Source organism: Plectropomus leopardus, chromosome 7, assembly GCF_008729295.1.
Source record: "Plectropomus leopardus isolate mb chromosome 7, YSFRI_Pleo_2.0, whole genome shotgun sequence".
NCBI lineage: Eukaryota > Metazoa > Chordata > Actinopteri > Perciformes > Serranidae > Plectropomus > Plectropomus leopardus.
Window position 1 is genome coordinate 32,807,418 of NC_056469.1, and position 6,277 is coordinate 32,813,694.

Genomic DNA, 6,277 nt, shown 5'->3' on the forward strand with positions numbered 1-6,277 from the left:
AAAAAAATGTATTCACATACACACAATTTACAAAAAACTCAACTGGAAAAATGTTTTTTTTTAATAAAAATTATAAATCTAGCTTTCTTAATATCATTTTAGTCATTTAAAACATTTCTAATGATTCCCTCCTATTTTTGCCAATTAGAGGTCATTTTCTTGTTACAGTTTGCATTTTTCCCCCCAATTTGCAGGACATTTCATACCAAGTTGCTGACTGCCTTTTTATTAAAAAAAGAAAGTTTTTAAAAGAAATAAAATCAATTTGCTCACGTTTCAAAGGTTTAACTGCTTGTGAAATGCGTCTGAATGCAGCCCAAGACGCCGGTCCAGGTTTCAAAGGGTTGAAGTGCGTGAGGCGGAGGGGGTAGTTAGTGTCCTTAAATGATCGTGCAGGTTTTTTATTCTCAGGAGCAGCAGCAGAGCAGCAGCAGAGCAGCAGCAGAGCAGCAGCAGAGCAGCAGCTATAGCACAGGGAATCCAGTATGGCAGCAGTTGAATGACGTCTCTTCATGTCGACGTGACGGCTGAGTGATGAACCACCAGCCTGATTTCACTGAAAGGCCTCACAGTCAGTGTGTGTGTGTGTGTGTGTGTGTGTGTGTGTGTGTGTGTGTGTGTGTGTGTGTGTGTGTGTGTGTGTGTGTGTATGAGAGAGATTTTCTACCTTCTACAGATAAAAAATGTAACTGTATTGCCAAGTACACATCCTCTGTTTACCTTTTTTGCTGACATACTGCACTTTTTTTAAAAAAAACATTTCTCATTATTTTTGTTGTCAAACACAATATGCGGAAATGAAAATGTCACTTTGTTGCTCACACGTGCAGTTTTCAGAGAGCGGCTCACTTTGTCACCTTGGAAAGTTTCATCCATCAGCATGCACAGATATCGCTGCTGCTTATGTCTGCAACGCAAATAATTTTGCAGCTGCATCACAAATTCTTTTGCAGCGGCGTCCTTTGCAGACGAGGGTTTGCTGAAGCAGATCTGAGCTGCGTGTTGTGGTGTGAGCTCAGCGTAACGTGTTAAAATAGACATAAAGGTTATGTTGCATCATGGGGACACAGTCAGCTGAGGTCAGCATTAAAGGGATAAAGGATTTTTTTGAAGTGAGTCGTGTGGGCTACTTATCCATAGTCGATGTGTCACCTTCAGTGAGAAACTTTTTTTTAAAAGACCAAAAAAAATCAATATCAGCTCAAATGTATGCTATATTGAGAGCTTTTCCACTGCCTCACCTTAATCTCACAGTCATTTCGAATTGAAAAAGAAGGTTTTTAATTTAATTTAGAAAAGGGAGAGTGTACATTAATCCACATTTAAACAAAGGCATCCTAAAAATAACTTTGTACAATGGTAAAGACAAACGACATTAAACAAAAAGGCACACAGTATATTTAAACATTTACAAGTTAGGAATATACAACACAATTTGCTCTTTTTATTATGCTGTTTTCAAAGCCAGACTTTATCTGAACACAGGAGCTGCTGGTCTTCTTCTGCCTCCATCAGTTACTTAGTTCGTGTTATTTTGTGACTTTGGTGTTAAAAAAGTTTAGTTTGGATTCGCTAAAGTCACACAATAACACAAGTTATTATTGACTGAAATCTTTATTTTGAACATGGTGTGCAGTCTGGTGGCTTTGGCGGGCTGTCTGACATTAAGTTAAAGCAGTGAAAATATTCTAATATAGCGTTGAAGTTGAAGTGTTCAACTGATACTGATTTTTTAAAAATGTTATTTCTAAAATACATTTTTCTTGATAAGTAACTCACACAACGATCCTTTCAGTAACTGTAAGTCTAAGGGTTTTTTTTTTTTTTGCCAAATTATTAAATGTAAAGAAATCCAAATGAAAAGTTTGTGTCAAACAGCTGACATTATAGTAACGCCCTTTAATTGAAAAATGTTTACATGAAGGGTTAACAGTAGAGTGATTGTAACTGCAGCAGTCTCTCAGGGTTGTGTTAGAGTTGTTGGAGTGTTTCTGCAGAGCGAGAACTGAAAGCTGCGGTACTGAATGTAACGCCAAACAGTCTGAAACCAAGGATTGTTTTCTTTTTTCCCTGTTATTTATTATTTAGCACATGATTTATTTTATTTTATTTAAGTTGAAAATATCCCTTTAGAAAGTCACAGAGCCAAACATTACATCTCCAGATCCAATCCAAAGCACATTTAAAAACAACAGAGTTGACCAAAGTGCTATACATCAATAAATAGATTTTTTTTAAAATAAATAAATAAAAAAACAATGGCTTGTTTTGGCTGATCAACAGTGCAAATCTAAAAAAGATTTTTTAGGGATATAAAACAAAGAAAAGCAGTAAATCCTCACATTTCTGAACCTGAATTTGTGACTAAAAATACTGATTTAATATCAATTTAATTTTGAATTAAAAATTTGTCTCCGATATGTTTTCATTTGTTCGACTCTGATGAATCCACTGAGAGATGTTTCAGTTTCATGCACGTCAATTCAGACTTCACCAGACTGCAGCGACACGCCACTGAATGCAAACAATATTTCAAAAAATATTCCCCAATGTAACCCACAAAAAATTTTCATATATAATTTCATCATATTGACCACAAGCTTTGGCTTTGCTTTTTCATTTCATTTATTTTTTAATTTTTGTGTTTTTTTTTCCTCAACATATCGTGCAAAGAGAACCTGCCTCCATTATTCCATGTTCAAACTGTAATAAACTTAATGTGTTTCCGGGGATCATGGTAACGATTTTCACACAGAAACGATAAGAAAGCTGCTGCTGATTGGTTGTTGACTGTAAATGACCTCTGACGTGCTAAAAGGTTGAAATGTTTGCTCAGAGTGATATAAAGCTTTAAACATCCATTGCCACGTATTTCTGTCAAATATCCACGTGCTGATTGATGATAAACCGTTATTATTGTTGTCATTATGGACGCCATATTTTTCTGTTATGTTCAGTTCTGTCTTTTTAACTGGCGTCAAGCTGACTGACTGAAATATGCAGCAGGACAATCTCGCAGCAGGCGGTTGTACGAATGATGACGTAATGTTTGCACTAAATGTTGGGTCGACTGACGTGTTTGAACTTTGAATACAGGAAATGATATCTGCTCCTGTGTGTGCTCGGTGTGCTGTTTTCATTCATCACATTTTTGTATTTTGTCCCAAAAAGTGATTTGATTGAAGATCTCAACATGCGACCCAGCTAACAAAGGATAAAAATCTTTTTACTATGATATTTTGCATTTAGTTTCACCAATATCAATTGGGACTGATAATGTGTGGAATGGGGGGGAAGAGGGTGTCAAGCAAGAACAGCCCGGGGTGGGACACGAACCTGTGATCACTGTGACAGTGCCTGTTTGGGGGTCGGCTGCTCTATCCACTGAACTACCGACAGCTTTTCATGTTACACGGCAATTCCTGGAATTTTTTGCATCCTTTGACAATAATGAAAAAATTTGACGGCATCACCTGTTCAGTATGATTTGTTACTGTGTGTTAAAAATACGAAATATAAAATTTTCTTTCCATAGTTAAAACAAATGTTGAAGTTTGAAAACAATTTTTAAATTTTAATTTAGAGACAAAGAAAGATTGAGTATAGGTGCAGAAAAAGCTTTCAAATCCATGTTTATCGCTTTTGAAAACAAGAAGAAATTTAAAAGAAATGTAAAATGAGGGAAAACAACCACAGTGATCCCCTGCACCACATCCATCTTGTGGATGATGGTCACTCTGATCTGTGGGACAGAAACATATTATGATCTATAATATGTTTGAATTAAATGCACCAGTTTGTGTGAGCTGAAGAATCTGACGGAGGTAAGTCAGCCGCGGTTTCTTCAGCGTCTCCGGACTCTGCTGCCACAAAAATTCACTGTGGTAAGTTAATTATGTTTCTAATTTTTCCAATTATGTCATTTTATCTGTATATTCAGGAGTGTGATGTGTGCTTTATGGTCCTTTTCAGGTGTCGGTCAGATGGCTTACAAGATGCTGGCTGACGTCGGCCCTCTGTGATGGAAGGATGCAGCCAGATAAAAAAAAATTAAAGTTAGTAAAGTAAGTAAATAAATCTGCTCTTCTGTGGATATTTGCGAGAAATAATATGTTGAGTTCATGAGTACATGAAAGAAATTAATCAAAAATAACATTAAAAAACGATTAACAAGAAGGGGAAATAAAAATGCAAAAATTCCTTAAAAAATCTTCCTTTAAAGTACAAAATATTTCATCATCATGGCCGTATTTCTAGAAAAAAAAAAACAACTGTTAGTCAGTCTTCATAGTCTTCAAATATATAAAAGATAGAAAAGTATTCATTTGAATAACATAATTTTAAAAAAGTATAGATTTTTGTGGTTCAAAAAAGAATAAAAAAGATAAGAAAATAATGTTAAAATCATTTCCTCAACTTTTTTCAGCGTTTCAAAAAGGTAAAAACACAAGAAACTCAAAAAATACATAGAAAAAACTGTCTGGAGGTTTAGCTCAGTGGGTAAATCAGGTGGCATGTGTGCATGAGGTCAGTGGTTCAAGTCTTACTGGGACAGGTGAATTTTTGAAGACAAAGCACAGAACTAAAGAGAACGTCCAATACATGAAGTTAGGTTGAGAGACTGGAAAGACAGTCAAGAGACAGGAAGTTGGGTGTAAGACAAAAAGTTACATTAAGAGACAGGAAAGTCAGTCAAGTTACAGACAGTTGGGTTGTGAGACAGGAAGGATAGTCAAGTTACAACAAGCTAAGTTGAGAGACAGGAAGTTAGGTTGAGAGACAGGAAGTTGAGCGAAGGTAGAAGATGGAGGTGGTGGATCACTGTATAACAGGTGAAAACAGAAATCTGACTGGGGTAAATAGAAGGGTCAGAAAGTAGAAAGTAAGGGGCTGGAATAGGAAAGTCAGGATGATATTGCAGAACAAATTAAGGTGCATAAAGTTGAATGATATATCATTTTGGCAGATAAATCAGGTGAAGTTGTCCCAAAACAGGTAAAACCAGTATCGACAGATGGGTCTGTCGAAATCAAGGAATATCGGTCTAACTCATATATCAGTCGAGTTTTCGACAGACGTCACTGCCGATACTGAATTTTCTGTTTCAACATCCTTTGACCCTTATATCAGCAGCGTAGACAGATATTAGCCGATATTTTATTTTATTTATGCCATAAAATATTATTTGGCTGTAGATTCATACAGTTTAGACAGTGATTGTGATATTGCAGAACAAAGTAAGGCACAAAAAGTTGAGTGAAATATTGTTTCTGCAGATAAATAGGTGAAATTGTCCCGAAACAGGTAAAACCAGTTTCAGAAGCTGCGTCTGTCGAAATCAACAAATATCGGCCTGACTCATATATCAGTCGAGTTTTCGACAGACGTCACTGATACTGAGTGAAATGAATGACTGCTTTAGCTGGAGTTTACCAGGACCCTGACAGATGAGGGGGTTTCATTGCTCCTTGCAGCTTTAATTTATATTTGCAATTTCAATTTGCCCAATTTGGGGGTAAATATGTAATCACACACAGTTTTTTAAATTTCTTCTATATGTTTTTAATCTTATGTCTTATTTTATTTACATTCACAATTTTTATTCTACCTTTATGTTAATTGTTTTTCAACAAAACACCAAGTCGCATTCCTTTTATATATGATTTAAATTCTTCAAAAAATCATCATGGTGGCGAAAACTTGATGTGAAAAGCTTAAACCCGAATGATACTCTAAGCATCTTTATGTGGGAGAAAAATCAGAGGGTCTATAGTGCTTCACTCTTTGAAACCTGAGCAAACTGACTTGATTTCTTGTTCAAATCATGTGAAGAAAGCTATGACCAACTTTATAAGAAATGACCCAAAAATGAGCAAGAAATTAGTAAAAAAGTACAAGAAAATTACCTGAAAATCACATTACCATACAAAAACATTAATGCAAACCAAACTAAAAAAAACTAAACAAAACATGGGAAAGTACAAAAATGGCCTAAAAAGTGCTTCAGTATCTGATATCATCATAATTCTGTTAAATGATTTAAATTATATAACTATGATAATCAGAAGAATGCTTTTTGGGCCATTTTTCCTTGCTTTTTTAAAATTAATTTTCTAAATCTATTAGTTTCTTGCCAAGTTGGTCTTTGCATTTTCCATGTTTTTGAAAAAAAAAATTCAAACCAATTTTCTCAGGTTTCAGAGGTTTAAATGCTTGTGAAACATTTTACATAACTTAACTAACTTAACTAAACACATATCAAATACAGGAGCGTAGA